Source organism: Python bivittatus, unplaced genomic scaffold (genome assembly GCF_059951505.1).
Source record: "Python bivittatus isolate LINGU-HERP-01145 unplaced genomic scaffold, Pbiv_v1 ctg000480_np1212, whole genome shotgun sequence".
In the NCBI taxonomy this organism is placed as follows: Eukaryota; Metazoa; Chordata; class Lepidosauria; order Squamata; family Pythonidae; genus Python; species Python bivittatus.
Window position 1 is genome coordinate 38,701,705 of NW_028277075.1, and position 20,686 is coordinate 38,722,390.

Here is a 20,686-nt window from a genome sequence, read left to right on the forward strand (position 1 = left end):
TCCAGTAGCCTTGCCCCTGCACTTAACAGTGGGGCCATGTCACTCCACAATGGTGCTATATGGAGGGAAATAGTTTCTAAGATTTGCACAGCAGTAATAGCTGCTTAGTTAGCCAGTCTGGTGTAATGGTTAAGGCACCAGGCTAGAAACTGGGAGACTGTGAGTTCTAGCCCTGCCTTAGGCATGAAGCCAGCTGGGGGACCTTGGGGAGGTCACTCTGTCTCAGCCCTAGGAAGGAGGCAATGGCAAACCACTTCTGAAAATCTTGCCAAGAAAACTGCAGGGCCTTGTCCAGGCAGTTGCCAGGAGTCAAAACTGACTTGGAAGCACATGTACAAAATAGCTGCTTAACACTTTTGTAAGGCTTAATTTAATTCAATCATCATCTGAAACCAGAACAGCCAGTTATCACTCTCCCCAGTGGACTAGAGAAGCACAAAAAAGCAATTATGTATTCAAATTGTTTTAATGGTTTATGTTTATGTATTTAGTTTACATTTCTTCCCTCATTTAAATAGTTTATATTCATTCATTTAAGCAAGGACTCTGATTTCATTACATGATGAACATCAACAGGCTCCTTAACTATTGGGAAAATCAGGATGCTCATTTAAGTGTCTAAGAGAAATGTGGCTGCCTAAATTTGATTAACTGATTGCATTTGATTGATGATGTACATTGGTTTTGACAGACAGCCTTGCATTTACAGATAAGGTAATTAATGTGAACATATTTCAAATGTTCAGATACACCTACTCACACGGAATATTCCATGAATAAGTGATCAAACTGGTGATGCAACCTAGCTGCAGGTTTTTTTTTTTTTTTCTTGATTACAATTGCAAGGAGAGTTTCTATCCTTATTATCATCCATAGATGTGCTGGGTGTCACACAATTCAGGCATTATTTCCAACCATAATGTATGAAGAGGGTGTGAACTGTTTTCAGCATGAACAAAGGCAGACTCAGGATCTATTGCTTTTGTCAAAATGATGAAAGGCGCATCGAGCCACTGTGGGGCAAACTCTACCCCTTTTGTACACGCATGCAACATTACTTCAAATGTATAAAAGGGATAGAACTTGTACAGCAAGAATGCAACACTGATTTAATTGTTGGCTTACCTTTGTCCTGCCCCACCTTGAGGATACTTTGAGGGGTGATGGTCTTCATGAATGCCTAAAGAGGATTTTTTTTTGTATAATCGGTTTAGAAATGTCCATGTGCTTACAACCACTGGCAACATAGTCTTTTATCCTAGGAGGACTTCTAGGTATGTTCCAATGGGTGCAGCATATGGCATCTGTCTTTCTGCTGGTTGGGAGTAAAGAGGATAGAGATGGGAAATTCTCAGACTTCTTCAACTTTTTTCACTGACAGTGTGCTGTAATCTATCCTCCAATTTCCTAAAAATATCCTTCATCTATTTTATACTTTATTCTCAGGGAGCTTTAGAATTTCCTTAGATTTAATTTGTATGATACGCTTAACATTCTTTTATTGTTCCACGGTGGTAGAAGGTTTTCTGCTGTATAGTTCTCACTATCAAGTGTTAATTTGCTGCCTTCCTGATGCCCATTTGTCTCATGATATAATTGGAGTGTGAAAAAATGTTGAGACTTCAGTCCAGTGAAAGAACAATTTGTTCACACACATACACACACACAAATGTTCACTCACATCCCTTAGTTGGCTCATGACTAAAAAACCTAAATGTTGGCCATAAGAATATTCACATTGGATAAAAATAATGCACTCATTTTCAGCATAGCACTAATTTCCACACTTTGGAGTGACACTCAGAAAGAGTTTGCTTTTTCTCTGTGTTTCTTGATTAGAAGTTTGGCAGATCATCACAAATCTTAATGCTACATTTTCATATGTAGGTTAACACGTAGCTAGTTACAGATGATGTTAAGAGATAACATTTAAAGAAAAGATTTCCATATTGGTCCAGCTGTGTCTTCAAAGGGAATCTGATTAAATCTCCTAGATGCCTTTCAATCTGCCCTGGCTAAATAAATTATAACATAGCTCTCAAAAGAATTCTGAGTTCCTGAAGCTCAATAAGAAGCAAAATGCTAGTCTAAAGAGCAGAATCAATAAAAGATAAGGTTGCCATTAAAATAATTTGAATGTAACTAAATCTTTTACTTTCTAGTAAGTAAACTATTGGTATCAGAAGATAGTTCCCACATCCAACCAATCTTAAAGTCCTCCCCCCACCCAGACATTCTCAAGTCAAGTTCAATTTCTGCAAACTTCATGGATACATTTCTGACAATTTCTTGGCAACATTATGGAAATCATTTATTGCAGCCTTCTTCAAGATTTTTTTCCAACTTTCCAGTCTAGCCTTGAAAGTTTTTGGTGGATCCAAGTACTAACCAGGTCTGACTCTGCTTAGCTTCCAGATTCAGACAAGACCAGCCTGATATCACCACCTGATGAGACACTACAAAATTAAATATGATAACAAATGAGTGATAGTAAGAATGCTAGCTAGATGTTTATTCAAAAGTAGGGCATGGAAGATTTACTGAGATCATAGGATGTGGGAAAAAGTAATTAACTTAGACAAGATCCTGAGAAAAATTATCACCAACTGGTTCTGCCCTTCTAAGACTACTAGTGCTGGGGGAAATTATTGTTTCCTGTGGAGAGAAGGGTTAACTTATCTCATTCTGTGCTCTGTGGTCTTCTTTGCTATTAAATTAAAAGGAAAGCCAGCTGTGCTTTCTAATGGCATGTTTAGCATATTGAAGACTACCATTTCAATCTAGTGATTAGAGTCTGGTCTAGGACAGAGACCCAGGTTTAAAATTTCACTCAGACATGGAACTCATTAATGATTGTAGGTTGCTTATTTCTCTTAGCTCAGTTTTCAATGGTTCTGAGGACAAAATGTGCATGTTGGAACTTGAATTTTGCCTTCTTTAGAAACAGGTCTTGGCTTATGCAGTACCAACTGTTTGATCTCTGACTTCACTGCTGACCAGATGCCTTTGCATTTTGGCAAATAGCTAAAAGTGGGGTTTTAATAAACCTCTCACATATGTCATTAGCTTCATGATGTAGCTACCTATGTAGTAAATAATGTAGTAGTAAATAAAGAAGAGTAACATAGCCTTTTTTTAACATCATGATTTCTAAAGGAAAGACTCAGCACATACACACTCAGAGTGCAGACATTTTCTCATTCAGCATCTTCATGCAGTACTTTTAAATGCTCAGTTTATATGGCATGATTAATATAACAACATCACTTCAAAATGTTCTATATAGGCCAAAATGGCCTATATCTTAATCTGTTCTGCATGACAGTTGATGTTACCTTGGAAACAACCCAACCAATAACATTTTGTCTTTCTTTGTGATCTCCCATCCCAGAATTTGGTATTTAACTACTTATAAAGCATGTCTTCCAAATGTAACTAAGAATATTTACTTCTGAAAGCAGACCTTTTATTCCCCTATATGATCTAGATTTTTAATTTACTGTGCTTTTCACCTTCGTTTGCATTCATCTCTTCTACCTTATAGTATCTCATGGAATAGGATGACTATTCAATGTCACAGTTAGTCCTGCTTTTCACACATAAGCAAAACATCAAAATAGTAATAAAAAATAAATAGTAACAACATAAAAGCAAGCACAAAACACACATTATGAGATCTACAGTGATTTTACCTACAGACCCATCACACTTTTCTATTTTGGGGTAAGCAACATTAAGCAGATTGCAGAAAAGGAATAAGACATAGTAAGGCAAATAAATGAAAGAGAGAATGTAAGAAACAGCTGAGAAACACTGCCAAAACTATTATTTTGACAATCTACATTCAGTATTGGCATCTAACCCTAACCCCCTACACCTTCATATAGGTAAAGTAATCAGTTAAAAACATCTTTGTTGATATGACCAATTTTGAATAAACTGGTCTGTTATGGCAACTTTTTGATGTTCTTTAATCTTTCAGCTAGCACTATTTTCAAAGTTGATTTGATCCAACAGTGAATTTATGCATGCCAGAATTATAGGATTGCATGCACAATTGCATTCTGTAAATTCTTTAACATCATCCTTAAATATAAATAAAATTATGTGAAGTTTGCTGTGACACAAGGAAGAACAGGTAAAATTTTAAATTCCTAAAATACATTTCTTAAAAAGATAACTGCCCTTAATATATGTTTCAAAAAATGGAATATCTCTAGATATGCAAGTTGGTATGAAATTGTAATTGGAGAATGACGGCCCTTAGTTAGGTTCTGACTGATTACATCAATTCACTCCCACTGAAATCTATAAAGGATTTCTTTTATATCTGTTCTTGTTATGAATACTTTAAACTAAGAAATCTAAAAGAATCTTACAAGTGTTTGCAGACAATCCTGCTATGATTCTAAAGGTTAGTAGATTGGACTTCTAACCTGTACTCCCCATCACATTCTCTTCTACACTTTTTTCTTTATCCTCATTATAAATCAGATAGATGACATCTAGTCTTTTCCATTTTGATATTATTAACCATGGTCCAAATGTATTCTACCTGACATGTAGACATTTTTTTTATTTGCCCTAACCAGTTCTAAGCATATGGACCAAGAAGATGTAAAAACACTCATAAGCAGCCATTCAGTTAAGAGAAACACTCAAAACTCCATGGTTTGATTCAAAGTTCAGCAGTCCCATTAAAACACAATAGCTATTCTGCATGGCTAAAGGCAAGAAAAACAATTTTTACTGTCATCAAAAGACCAGCATAAAATGGCATAAAACTAAAGAGATACAAATACAAATTTAGTATAGTATAGGATTCTCTGTTCAGTGCAGGGTTGGAAACAGCTGTATGCTTGCAATGACGTTGATGCACAAATCAGAAAAAAAAACAAAACAAAGCATAACAGGAAGACTGAGACTGCACAGATAAAGCTTGGATGTCTCCAGGCTCTCCTTTCTTCTGTTTCCTAGATTTACAAACTCGGGCCTGCTTTTCTGCTTTATGTAGCTTCTTGCAGCTATCTGGCTCCTCCCCCTTTCCCCAGCATGGGAGATACAGTAGATAGGGATCCCATAGTTTCCTTGATTATTCATTTGTGAGGCTTATAACTGCTCCAGTCAGCTGACTGAGTAGTGTACAACTCCTCAGTGCATAATTTAATCCCAAATTACAAAGAAATACAAGTCAAATTAAAAGCAAAGCCATATATTATAATCACATAAAACCAGGAGTCACATTCAGACTCAATTAACTCAGAATGAATTCATCCATTCATATGGCCACCCATCTCACCACTGTGAGTCTAGGCAGCTAACAGGTATTAAAATACAATATACGTAAATACAGTGTATATTGAAAAATACCATTCCCAACCAAAGTGGCTCCCAACCAAGTGGCTCCCAAACACACCATTTACTAATAGAGTGGGCTCAATTACTCTCATGGCCCCCATGCTTGGGAAAACGACCAGATCCTCAAGGCTTTTCAATAGGTGAGCTGAGTTTGGGCCAGCTGAATCTCAGGCAATATGGTATTCCAAAGGGCAAGCACAGCTACAGAAAAGACACACTTCCTAGTCCCATAGATGACAATCCCAAATAAATGAGATCTGAGCATACTTTTCCTACCTGACCTAAATGATGGGGGTGGTGGTGAATAACATGGCCCCTTAAATACCCTGGCCCCATGCCATGTAGGACATATAAGGCTTTATAGGCAATAGCCAGAACCTTGAATTGCACCCAGAAGGCAACTGAAAGCCAGTGGAGCTCACAGAGGAAAGGTATAACATGAGCAAAGTGAGACGTACCCATAATTGCCTGCACCGCTGCATTCTGGACCACTTGAAGCTTCCAGATGTTCTTTAAGGGTAGTCCCATGTGGACCACATTACCATAATCCACTCATGAGGTGACCAAAGCATAAATGTCTGAGTGCAGTGTCTCCTGATCCAGAAAGGGGCACAACTGATGCATAACACAAAGCTGTGCAAAAGTCCCTCTGGCCATACAACTGCATCCAGAACTAAGGATGCAAAATCACCAAATCCAGGAGGCCTAACATCCAAAGCCACTCCATCTTGCCAGTGGTGAGCTGAAGCCTGTTAATCTCCTTCCTGACCCCCACAGGGTCCAGGCACTTAGACATAACCTCCACAGCATCACTTGGCTAGCCAGGGGTAGAGCTATACAGCTAGGTATCAACAGCATATTGATGATACCTCACCCCATGCCATTAAATGACCTCACCTAATGGCTTCATGTAGATGTTAAATAGGAGTGGGGAGAGAGTCAAGCTCTGAGGTACCCCATATTTGAGGGACTGTAAGGCAGACCTGTTGTCCCCTCCCGCCCCCCAATCATCACTGACTGGAACCAAATGCCAGAGGAAGGAGGAGAACCAAAATAACCCTGTGCCCCTAACTTCTAATCACTGGAGCTGGTCCAGAAGGATACCATGGCTGGTGGTATTGAATGCTGCTGAGAGATCAAGGAGAACAAGGATTGACACACTACTCCCATCCCACTCCCTCTACAGATCATCCACAAGTGTGACCAATACCATTTTAGTCCCATACCTTGGGCTGAAATCTGACTGGAGGTGGTCCAGATAAGTACCTGCAGTCTGTCCTCATACAAAATGTCCTTAGTACCTTTATCATCTTTATAGCTTTCCTCTGGACACATTCTAATTTGTCAATATCCTTCTGGAAATATGGTGCCCAGAAATGCACAGACTATTCCATACAGCCCAAAAAATTTTATGTGGCTGCTGAACTGATGAATTAGGAAAATTATCTCAATTCATTTGAATTCTGTAGGATGGCAGAAGGGAGACATGATAACAACATGAACTAATTCTCTATTGCCTCAGAAGGTAAGGCCAGAACCAACGGGTTACAACTACAAGTAAAGAGGTTCAGGAACTGCCTGACTATATGATCTGTTAGCCAGTGGAACAGGCTGTAATGTGAAATGGTAAAGTTCTCTTTCAGGAGATGTCTTTCAACAGATCATCTGTCAGAGATGCTCTAGTGCAGGGTTCCTCAACCTTGGTGACTTGAAGATGTGTGGACTTCAACTCCTAGAATTTCCCAGCCAGCATGGATCCTGCACTGAGTAGAGTGTTGAACTGGATGACCCCTAAGCACTCTTTCAATTTTATGAGGCTAGACTTGATGCAGATTATAAAACAATGCTTATTTTGAGGTGCTTTTTTTTTTTAATGGAAAGGTTATGAAAATATGACAGGAAGTCAGAAAAGAATCTTCAAAGAGACCAGGATAATATAAATAGAAAAATATTTCATGAATCTTCTCAGGATTTCCCTAGAAAGAAGAGTAATGCTGATAATGATGACTAATTTGCATTCTTAGAGATACTTTTGGCTAAGGGTCTCAAAATGTTTTTAAGTAGCAAATTAATTAAGCTTTAGAATACTCCTACAGGGAGCTCTGGAATATGGAGAAATTACTTTATTCACCAGTGAAAACTTGTCATCTCTGGGGTGGAATAGAGTAGCTGCTTAATAAGGCACAACAGTGATTGCTTAGGACAAAGAGTATACTTCAACCACTGAAAATATAACAGAAATTCAAGGAGGGAGAAACAGCTGTTTCAGTTGAAAGTAACTTAAATTCAGGAAACAATGCTTTCCCAAATCCAAATACTGGGATTTTCACTAGTCATAAGGGGGTTGGGAAATATGGGGATAACACCAGTATTTAAGTGCATTCCCTCCAACTGTTTTAAGTGCATTGTAATACAGGAGAATTTAAATACCTTGATTTTAAGATTTAAAATGCTAATAGTCAATTTTATCCAATGTCATGAAAAATAAACAGCAAAATGTTGCTCTGTGTATAAGCCAAAATAGAAATCAAACTTTAAAAAGGGGGGGGGGGAGAGTTTAAAAAGAAGATACATTAAGATGAAGTATATAAATAATTATATGCTTGATCACTTTGTTCTTTTTAATTCATGTCAATTATTTGAATTTAAGTTCCAAATCTCTAAACATCAACCCAAGATAAAATATCAATTAAGACATATAATACTGTAGATCAAAGCAAAATTAAAACAACTTCATACCTTTCTCACTCTGGCCATGAGAAATTAGCTTATTCAAGAAAAATCTAAAGCATTTATGAAAATTACTTTATGGTATTTCCACATTGCCCAGTTCCTCCAATGCCAGAATGAACAAGCTACCATTTCAGGAGGGCAAAATGGATCCTGCCATTCCCTATCAATCCCTCACTCACTGTCCAAGTGACTTCAAGGTGCATTGTTCTCTTCCACTTCCAAAGTACACGTTTCCATGTTATGTCACCTCAGTCCATTTAGGATAGTGTTGTAATGCTATAATTCTTTCCTTGTCAATATAAAGTTTATATCACCTAAGGATTATAATATAAGATTACTGATTGAAATTGACAGAAACTTTTTAATTAGGTTTGTTTGTTTGTTTGTTTCCAAGCTTCCTTTTTATTCCCATGCTTGCTTTCTTTAAAAACCAAAAGTCAGTTGCCCACTGTTTCACTATTTTTTTCCAGTCATTTGTGGAAAATGGGTTCGCTGTCAATTGCCAAATAGCATTATACACTGGTGTTTCTCAGCCTCAGGAATTTTAAAATGTGTGGACTTCAACTCCCAGAATTCCCCAGCTAGCATTCCCCAGTTGCAGTCCACACATCTTAAAGTTGCTAAGGTTGAGAAACACTGCTACATACTACAAGCCAGCAACCTTTTATTTATAAGGCAAGGCTTATAGCCCTTGTGCTACTACAGTACTCATGGTAACAGTGGAGCTAAAAGATATTACAGGTAGAAAAACAAAGGTTTAAGCTGCTTGATGTACTGTAATGGTATGTGGAAATGACCTTGGGACACAGAGGAAGAGCCACAGCCAGGGGAATGACCAGATAGGAAGCAGCTGAGCCTGCAGAAGGAATGCAGCCACAGCAAATGTCTCAGAAGGGACCCTCCCTAGTTTCTTGGGCTGAAAAAATGACGGGGGAGAAATGTACTTTCAGACTTGTAAGATTGATGTCAGCCTTGCAAGGTAGTCCATGTAAGAGTTACCACATTCAGTGCCGAATGAAATTCTCACGAAACACAGGTTTAGCCAAAGAAGTTTACTCAGGTGTAATCCAGGTAGATGCAAACAAAGCCAGGGTTGGTTTGGCACAGTTACATAGAGCAGTTTTATAGGGTTCCCTCCTTGACCCAGAGTTACCCCCTTTTTCCCGCCCTTCTCCCCATTGCCTGGGTTACTGGTTTGGCCAGGGTATTCCTCCCCTCGCCCAAATGGCAGATTCAGCCACATTTCTTTGTCTCTCTGATTGCTGTCCTTTGTCTGTGGGGTTGTTGAGTTCGTTGGGCTTTTCTTCTGCAGGCTAAGCCAGAGATCCTTAATTGCTTGCCGATCTCTGCGCTTCTGAGCCGCTGCAGTTTGCATTGCCTGGGGTGCTCGAGGAAAGCCGGCTTTGTTACAAAGTATCTGCTCCTGCCCTGAGTCAATTGCTGCCACCTGCCGGCAATTGACTTGCGGTTTGCCCGACTTCCTCTTTTCTGCTGCCTGTGCCTGAGGCGGTGAAATTGACTAGGGGTGGTGAAACTGAACAGCAGCATTTGCTGTGCCGGGCCAGCTGAATCTGACAGTCCAGACGGGAAGCATGCCCAGATGAACTACTTTGACTTTATTGTAAGGTTACATTAACAGAGTCCTGCAAGTCTGAAAGTCTTCCCATGACCTTTACAGCCTAAGAAACTAGGGAGGGTCCCTTCTGAGATGTTTGCATTGGCCACATTCCTACTGCGGGCTAAGCTGCCACTTATCTGACTGTGGCCCTTGCTGCAGCTCTTTCCCCTGTCACCCAAAGTCATTCACACATACCACAACATGCACCTATGCTTGATGTGCATTTTGATGCTTTAATCTTGTGTATATAAATTCAGCTCAACTTTCTCTCAGTCTTTCTACACACACAGAGAAAGTATATGAAAAGGGAAGACCCACCTACAGGAAGGAAATTGCTTTCCTGGATGGAAAGATGTGAGTGCACAACAGCAGGAACAACCTCCAATGAAAGGATGTAGTTGGCTTCACTCCAAACTGAATACCTTACAAGCCAGTATGAGCATAGGACAGGAACATCTTAAATAGTAAGTGCAGAAAGGCCCTGCAATATGTATATCCATGAAACACTGCTTACATCATAACAGAGACGGCATTGACAATGTCAATATCAAAATAAGAAAGCAAGCTTTGCTGTGCAGATGTGTTTTACTCCAGCCCTTTCCATATTTGAAACATATTGAGATCATCTAGAAGGGACTGATCTCCTGAAAAGCCTCCCACAAAGAGAGAGAGATGTTTTGCTGACTTCCTTTTCTTCCTGCATGCCCTTGCATGGCTTTTTACTCTAACAACTTCCTTATGGATGCATAAGGAAATTCAAGGAGAAGGAGAAATAATTGTAATATATCTCTTTCTTCCTCCAGTGTGACCACCCACTGGGTGGAGCCCCCCTCAGAGGAATTAGGAACCAGCTTCCCCTAGAAGAACCTAAAACTATCCATTTTATATTCCTGTTATTATATGCTTAATTCTCAGCATATCTTTACTCACAAAGTTAATATATTCTGTGACTCTACAATTGGAGTGGTGTTTATGTACTTCTACAAATTGTTTTTCTTTCTAATATAGCCCTTAAAACCTTGTTCTACTGCATTAGTGTGATGCTGAAGAAGAGAATCTAGCTGCTATTATTTGGTACAAGCCTAACCTTACCTTGTTTATGGAAAAACTGTGCCTCAGAAATATTCCATAAGTTGTCTTTTAGCAGCAAAAGTGACAGTTGGAAAGGACACTTTAGAGGAAATTACTCCTGAACTGTAAACATTTCATTAATGTGACTGTACTCTAATTTAAATAATTTAAGCCTCTGCAGCCTTAAGCCCAAAATGAACAATGAAGGATGCATCTAATTCAGAGGGCAACAATTATTATTCCAGGAAGTTCTTCACAAGAGGACAAATGGCTTATATAAATTATATAAATTAGACAATCTGTCTAAAAATTTGGCAGATCAAAGCATAGATGCCCTTTCTTATTACCCTGCAATTGGAGCAGAATTCCTACCATTAAAATATGTAGACTTTTTCTTGCATAAAGTTAGAGGTCAAGTAGACAGCATGAAGATATGCATGTAGGACTCTAGCTCACTTCCTTGCATGTCTACTTGGCTTCTAAATCTTTGCACATTCTTCACAGAGATCTTCAGTAGTTCAAAGTAAGCATGTTCAATTCAGTTCATTTTCCATGAGCTGAAAGGCTGTTTTACCAGCACTCCAGTCACAATATGACAAGAGTCCTGTAATCAAAGTTATATGAATGCAAACTCTTAGCAGAAATTCATGTTCAGTGTACAGAGCTCTAAAAGGCATCTGGGAATGGGATGTTGAGGTTGGGACTTATGGACTTATATGCAGGCAAACTCCAGCAAGGAGCTACTATTTATGCTCAGAATCGTCAAAGCCCACCTGCAGAATAAGAATAAGCTGTTTTAAGCAGGCAATCAGATATTACTAATCAGGGCTCTTTTCCTAAGTTGAAGAGAACAACTCTAGATTATTTTATTGAACTAAATGTAAATGAGTGAGGTGTTTCATCAAGTCCTTAGACAAACTATATGAATCTATAGTCTGTAGTCTGTACTGTATTCAAATATCAGCATAGATTAGGGTTGTGTAATCAAACTAATTAAAACTTGTTTGTCTAAAGCAGTGCTGTCCAAACTTGGCCACTTTAAGATGAGTGGACTTCAACTCCCAGAATTCCCCAGCCAGCATGGGAATTCTGGGAGTTGAAGTCCACTCATCTTAAAGTGGCCAAGTTTGGGCAACACTGGTCTAAAGTAACCAAATTTCCAAACATTGGTGTCTGAATATGAAGAGAGTTATATAAAGCATTGCAAAAAGGATAAAAATACACTTGCATGAAATATGTAACAGGGAGCTATGGAGCATCAATTCGGATTAGCGCACAAGGGCAAAGAGATTTAAACTTTTCCCACTTCATCCACCATCCTCCAATATTCTCCCCACACAAATCTTTCTCTTTAAAAAAATCCCATTGATGATTGGTAATGGAGGTTCCCCCCTTGCCCATTACTATGAAGTTAACAAGGATAATATAAACCTTAATGTGTTTCAAAGCTCTAAACTTCAGGTCAGCTGGCCCTATGTCATTACTACACTCAACATTTTAAAAGGTGAGAAACACCCATCTCAGCCAATAGTCCATCTACTTTTAGAGGACTGTGGTTGTCAGCATTATTAAGATAACACACTGAAGTATTTTCTAAACGTTAAATTAAAGCTTCTGTCCTCAAGTCACTTTAGCAAGTCTTCACAGCCCTGGGTTTCTGGCACAAGCTATGAAGTTTTCATTGTAGAATAGCACAACCCTGGACACACATTATACATGCAAAACAGCCTTGATGTCTCAGAACCAAAATTTGCTCACTGATTTCTGGAAAGGTATAGCAGGGAACAAAAAGGTCAGTGTTATGGAACAGCATGTGTATAAAGTACAAATAAACAGAAAATTGGATAGTAAAAATGGAGAGGAATGTGATAGATGTTGGGAGTGAACAGATGTTGTTTATTCAGGTCTTCTGCTGAATAATGATCAGACACTGAAGATACATTTTTTATGTGTAACAGAGAAAAATATCCTGATGAACTCAGTGCCAGAGAATATCATTAAGATCATTAATTCAATTGCATCCAGTATTACATTTAACATTTCATATTTGAGTTTCCACAACCAAGAAAACTTTCTCTCATTTCTTCACATAATATACTTTCCTCCTGCTGGGTATGCAGAGAAGAATCACTAAGGTATTTCTATTAGCTTGTATCGGAGAGATGTTTCCTCAGATAGCAACATCCCAAAGCATTTAAGACTCTGAGTACATTATTTCCATATTGAACTGAAAAGGCAAACAGATTAGCAATCAGTGTGCTTAACTAGGAATGTTTCAAGGGATCAGAACATAAAGGTGGGAGGATATACTTTAAAAAAAAAAAAAACCTTATGTTAATATGAGCACAGAGATTCATATTACAGTTGCCTGTGTGGCTACTCAGAAGTGAAGCCTATTGATTTCAAAGGGGCTTATATCCAGGTTTCAGACTGAGGGAAATTCCTCATGGAAGCCTAAGCTGCTTATCTCTTATGCTGCTCTTGGCTGTCTCTGACTTTCCAATGTTAAACATTTGTCTGAATTTTGTAACGAGGCCAGGTTGCTGCTCAGTTGAGAATATGGCCACCACAGGCCCTGATTGATCATTCCCCTGCTTCTTGGGAAGGCACATCTTCTCAGTGCCATTCTTTCCTTTGTTTTCCTAGAGGTGTGCATATGTGGCTGCCTTCACAATCCCTTCCCACATTGTCTCTTTCGACACTAACTCCCCCCCCCCCCGTTGTACCATCATTGCTCTGACCTACAATGATCAAAGCAAATGGAAAGGTTGTTTCTTTATTCCAACATGCTACTGTAAGTCCATAGAAAGTGTCTACCAATAAGAAACTGATGATTCAGTTTCACAGAAGCAAAGTAGCATTCACTGAAATTTGTAGCTTCATTCCAACATACCTATACTGCAACTTAAAGATTATAGGGAGGGGAGGGGAGGGGAGGGGAGGAGCTTTGCAGTACTGTATACAAGGTGTGGGAGAGCTGGGGAACCATACTACACTGAGCCTGGGCAGAAACTGAAAAATGCCACTGTAATATTGTATATAAAGAATGAATACAGAGATGAATTTCTAGAGGGATTGGGGAAACACAAGATAGGGAAAATTCATTGACATAATGGGCCACCATTGGATCGATGACAAGATTATATATATCATTGAAGGGCTATAGACCATCCATTTGGAAGGGCATAAGTTGGCTTATAAACATGGGCACAGAGTGCATTGGTGATAGGTTGGGAATGGGTAGAGATTACACCATCCATTCCTGCAAGAAGCGGTGGGCAATTCAAACATGCAAATAAAAGGTACAGTTCTGCCCTGAAATTTAGGATTCACAGCCAATAGAAGAGTGAAGAAGCACCTTATTATTCTCAACATTCCAGAAGCATACTTTAAAAGAAGTATTATTAGTATTCATTCTTACTGAAAGATAAAAGTTTTATTCTTTTTTCCCATGGAAATCAGTTTTAGCATGAATACCTTTTAAATATCTTATTTTTCCTGGAATTAGTAAGTATTTTGATTTGAAACTTTGTCTTGCCCACACGTGCCACATTAAATTGCATTAAAAAAAATCCACTGGATTTTTCTACCTATGTGTCTCATACACTTATGCCAATATTTGAGTAATTGGCTTGAGTATTATTTTAATAATGTGGTTTAACATTTGAATTTCATAGGAGGGAAGTAGGAGACTTTCATATAACAGCGCCTTTATTTCCATGCATTTTCCATCACATTTCCATAATTCCTTTATTTTCAGTTTTCATATACAGGTATGCAGCTTGCATAATGAAATATAGAAAAGACCAAACTGTGCAGTGTTTCACAATGAGGGCACTGAGGGTATAAGGATCCCCCTCCTTTTTAGCCATTATGCAAATTGAAAGTACAGACTGATCCTGAAGCTGCTTTAGATACATGCAGAAAAATTAATTCCTGAGCTGGCAAACAATATCTAAGGGACAAAAACTGTGTGTGTGTGTGTGTGTGTGTGTAGTTGCAGTGGAATAAAAATGTTCAGAATGCAGAGCACTAAACATATAAACATGCAAAGAACTGGAATAAAAGTCGCTCCAACTGTATTAGAAGCTGTTACACTGAGTCAGGCCATTGATTCATCTATTGCAGCATATGCTTCACTTGCAGCAATGCACATACTCTGCCACTAAGATGTACCTATATATATATATATATATATATATATATATATATATATATAGTACTGATTGTGGTTGGCTTCACATTATGTGTGCATGTCTCAGATTGCACTTGCACACCAGGATTTCCTGTCATCATACTTTTAATTTCTCTGCAATGTGCTCCTTGGGATGTCCCACCCTTTCAAAGCAGTTGTTGGGAGAATATAGGAGATAGAAGAAAACTGTTCTGTTTATGGTGTCCACAATCTGGATGAAAAGAGTAGATCAAGTAGATGAAGGATAAATCTATTGGACTACTAGAATAACCTCTTCCTCCTCCTCCTGTTCCTCTTTCTCTAGCTAATAAGTTCATTTTGTCATTCTTGAATTTACAGGTGGGTCCCATTGCCTTGGAGCTAAGAGAATATGACTGGTCCAAAGTTACCTTGTGCCTAAGGCAGGACTAGAACTCACAGTCTCCCACTTTCTAGGCTAGTACCTTAAACCACTACACCAAACTGGCTGTTAATAATTATGCCAGAATATTTAAATGTCATACTGAAAATTAAAATCAATACACATGACTGTAGTAGCAAAATGATCAAAAGTCTCTTAAGATACAAATCTTATAAAGTAGAGATGGATAATTTTATCTAGCCGATGGAGGCAAAACGAAGTTAGTTTACAAAATCAAATATAAGGAGAGTCTTTTCTTTTAAGATTTTATAAATGGAAATATATACACAGAGACGCAATTTCCATGTGATATTAAAATACAGGATTTTATACCCTAGTCATATGTATGATTTAAAAATTTAAAAAAATGAGGATGAAATATGCTTTTGTATGCTTATTGATGCTTCATAAGGCACTGCCAAGCATAGTATTTTAAAACAGATTCACATAACGATATGTGAAATTCAAGAAGTCTACAAGAAGCTCTCAAATTTGGCATAAAATTGGGAGACCTTTCCCTAACCACATCAGACATTTGGCTGATCATGTGGAAACTGATCAACATAGTCACTGGAATGGTTTGGCTGCAATGATTGAGCTCTTCAATTGCCCATCAACTGGGGAACTGGCAAAGAAATACCAGCTGGGGCTACCTTTTGATAAAAACCAGTTGCTATTTAGGAACCAGAGGCAGACACTTAGTCGCCATTATTGTACTGGTACAAGGGGAGGAATGGAAACGCCAAGAGGGATCAATCATATGAAAACAACTGCAAAAGTAAAGTAAAAGTAGAAATTGGTACAGAAGAGTGAGAATAAAAAATAAACATTTATTAATATTTTTACTTTACACACATTTTCTGATGTTCTGTTTGCCCAGTATAGTAGCAATAAATGTGGCTGACAATAAAATAAACATCAATACAGAATTATAGTTAAAGCATTAAAAAAAATCAACTTTAAAAAACCAATAACAAAACAGAAATAAGAAATCCCCATGATTTTTTTTTTTCAACTGCTTGAGTACATGATATCAGTTTAGGAGCCCAAAATCTGAAAGATTTTGGAAATATGTTGTTAGAGAAAGCCTTGGCCTTCTCTGACACTGAACTGTGAATAGGGGCAGATGAGAAATTTGTCAGATCACATTTGTATATAAACCAATAATTCTAGAAGCTTCTCATTGTAGAGAAGTAGTAAAAATGGGCACATACAGTATGCCCAAATTTACACTGTTCAAAAATTTTCACTATAGTTTGTATTTAAAAACAAAAACAAATAAACAGAAAACCAACATTTGTCAATGCATTACATAGGGGACAAATGCACATAAACTACTGATGGAAAAATAATGATGAAAATCTTGAGCACTAGACAAAGCACATAGAAAAATCCATGTGTTAGGACAAGAGGGGGAAATGTTTATGGTTATTTGTGTGGACCTTAGGTATCAAAACATGCATTATAGAAACTGAGGAACACTGAATGTACAGTTGCTAAAAATGACAACATTATTGCATCATACTTCAGGAGCTATAAAGTTCCACAGTTGTGGGCAGTGGTTTGCTTGCACCCCCCTTTTAGATCTTCACAATAAATGAACAAAGCTCTTTAAGTGTACCTAGGTCATCTATCCAATTTAACTCTTCATTTAGTTTTTGCAAAGATTCACATTAGGCTTTGGAATCCCTGATATATGCCATAACAAGACTTATGGTATATTCATTAGCTATGATGTGGTTCTTGGCATAGCAGTGCTTTTCATTTATGATCTTATTTTTCTTCATGGAGGAGAATCACTGATTTATGGGCCTTAGAAAAGCTAGCAAGACTGTATGCTGAAATTCTTTAAAACAGTTTTCCACTGCATATAAAATTAAAGGAAGAGCTAAATTTTAATTTGTGTCAATCCCTACTAATTTTGCATGTTTATTGAGATGTAAGAGAGGATCTTTACTACTACTAAGGAACAGTTTATGGGAAATCTTAACGTAATATTTCATCAGATTATTTATTATTGTGCTTCTAAACTTAGACACAGATGCTGGGAAAAGGATTAGTTTTAACCTGCCCCACACATTTCTATCTTTAAATATTCCTAAGGCCATTGGATTTTAAAGCCAACCACTCATACTGGCTTAGGTGATTCATACATTATTGTGGGAGGAATTAGTTTCTGTAGTTGTATATAGATCATCCTGTTAGCTGTTTCAACACTCTATTACTGTCATGTTTATTATAAATAACCATATATTGGATGAGTAATCCCATGATAACAACATTGTTCTAACTCTCATGATATTCAGAAAGTTCCTATTCTGCTTTGTTTGTTTCTAAGTGAAAAATGTACAGTTAACATTTATTTGAAAGGTTGATTTTGCAGACAACTGTGAAATCTAATTGGTATTGTTCAGTCATTGCATTGTCTGTCTTTGCTATATTCTTCCTGATTATGAAAGCAATACCGTTCCTTCTTTTCTGTGTGTGTCCTGAGTAGTATGATCTTCTGACTGATTGTCCAATTCCAGTCCATTTCAATTCAACATCAGTGTGTGGCCAATTCATTTCATTTTTCACTGTGCTGAGATTTCCCATGCTTCTTACATTCCGTGTTCCCAATGTAATCCTATCTTTGCGGTGTCAGATTTACTTTTCTTGCATTAGGAACTAGACATCCTGAAAGCTTTTATCTAGCCATGTCATAAACACCATTACTACTCGGAAAGATCCCCAGCTTTTTCTCAGTAGCATGTTAAATGCCATCCAACCTGAGGGACCCATCATCCAGCATATAGTCAAACACTATCTTGTCTATCCAAGGTATTTTCTTAATAAAATACAGGAATGGCTTACCACTGCTTTCTCCCATGCAGTATTAAAGGATGCCTTTGCCATTGTCACTAAAGTGGTCATCCACCTCTAGCATCTTCCTATATCACTGTTGTCCAACATAGATGCCTGCTACTTTAGCTGGGCAGCTGAAATGACATTCCCTCTTTGAGTGACCATGCTATATTATATAGTTTTTGTATATGCTCCCAGCATTCTTCATTCATCCTCCCAGGAATATACCCCTGCCATGATGAGGTTGCAGAGTAGGACTTCAGGGGATTGACAATACTGGATCAGCTGTATCTGTGGTTCAGGAATGCATGATTAGCAAGCTCATTTAGTGAAAGCTGGATTTCTTAAGTGGATGCATAAGTAGCCCATAAAGTCATACAGTACTCACAGAATGCTTATCAACTGTTCCTCATCAAACTAGAGAGTAGTACTGAGTGGGATGCCACAAGATTTTTTTTGTGCTCTGTACTCTTGAATAATTTTACTCTTGACCTGAATTAAGAGGTCAAGAGGATGCTTGTGACTTGCAAAAGGCAAAGATTAGATGTATTGCTGACAACCTACAAGTTGGAAATAAAATCCAAAAACATCTAAATAGATTAGGGGAATGGGCTAAAAATAACAGAATGCAATTTAATAAAAGAAATGGGGGAAAAGTGCAGTTAAGCAGCACAAATCAAATGCAAAAAAAAAAAAAAAACAAAACTGTTAATGAAGACATTCAGCAACTGCAAAGTGTAAGAAGCAAGCTTTATATACAGCAGAAGCCAAGTTCTAATTGTACATGTCTTTCTTCTGTCTGTGGGGCATAACTGGCTGACAGCCTCTAGCTCCTGGATAAGAAGAGCAGTTGAAATCTGTGTGTTATTTGTGTAAAGGACCTGTCTGCCCTCAAGCTTTTGCTTCTGACCTTTTCTGACTTAGACCTGACATATAGCTGGAAATAAAGCAGAGGTGTCCACAAGGGGGGTTTAAAAAGTTGGAATGGTGGCCACAATCATGCAATGTTGCATGCCTTGTCCTTTTTGATGTGCATCATGATACCCCTGTAATAAATCATCCAATCGTTACATTTGCTTGATCAAAGAACCTAATGACTATAGAGGATATTGTCACATGACAGCCAATTATCTTGTAGTTGGCATACCGGCTTAGGTGATTCATACATTCCTGTGGGTGGAATTAGTTTCTGTAGTTGTGTATAGATCATCCTGCTAGCTGTTTCATCATTCTATTACTGTCATGTTTATTAGAAATAGTTATATATTGGATGAGTAATCCCAGGATAATAACATGTTCTCTCACGATATCCAGAAAGTTCCCTATTCTGCTTTGTTTGCCTTTGAATGAAAAATCAAGTTAACCTTTATTTGAAAGGTTATACCAACCTTGTCCCTTCTTAGCAGCAGAGATTTATCCTATCACATCCTACTGAAAATGATCAAGTAAGTTGGCACCAACCAACTCCTCTGTGTTTCTACTGCCTTATTGTGAAGGCACAGCAAGTCATCACAAATTCTTACTGGCGTTTATGGCTTTGTTATAATCCTGTATCTACATATCTATAAAAAAATAATGCATCTTTGTATTAGCTTTTTCAAGACAGTCCTGCCATGGATGACTCACAGAATTGCATGTTCAAAGCGGGGAAAAAAAAAAAGGCAGGGTTTATAGCTGATACCACCACCACCACCCCAAAAATGCCTGCAGAGGAATGGCTGAGCCTGTAGGTGGAAAGCTGGACTACTGTAACCCTGAAACTCTCTGGATCCTCCATCCTGTCCCTGACTCCTGCCTTGAGAGAGTATCAGGAGTCCTTCCAGGGAGGGCTTCATCTGGCATAATTCATTTGAAAAACAAATGCCTTACTGTAATGAAGGTTCCTGCTTATGTAGCATTAGACATGTGGCTTTTCCTCTTTTTCTGAGAGAGAGTGAAACGAGGCATTTGTTGAAAAGAGGCAGCACACTCTAGATGGGAGAGACTGTTTCAAAGAGATTCTGCCTTAATAAACTTGATATAGCTGAGGCTGGGAAATTATTCTTATAGTTTTTAAGATTCTGTTTTTCAATCCAGACTGCCGTTAAAGACATTTTGGGAGTTTTCACAAGAGGTAAACCAAACAAAATGTTATTAAGAAGAAGAAAAAGAAAAGACACATGAAATTGGTCTTGTTTTAAAAGAAATTTACAAAAGTACATGCAACTGTATTACTACTACTACTACTACTATTACTATTATTGCTTTTGTTCATTGAATACAAAAGCAAACAGAAAGAAAAAGTAAGCAATATAAAAAGTGATTAAAAAGAGTGAATATTATTTGTCCTTTAAAGCAGAAAATGATTTAATAATTCATCATGTTTATCTACTGTTTTAAAGTACGGATCCAAGTTTCCATCCAAATTTTAATATAAGTACATGCAGTATTCTAGGCAGACAATAAGATGGTGATGGTCTGCTATCAA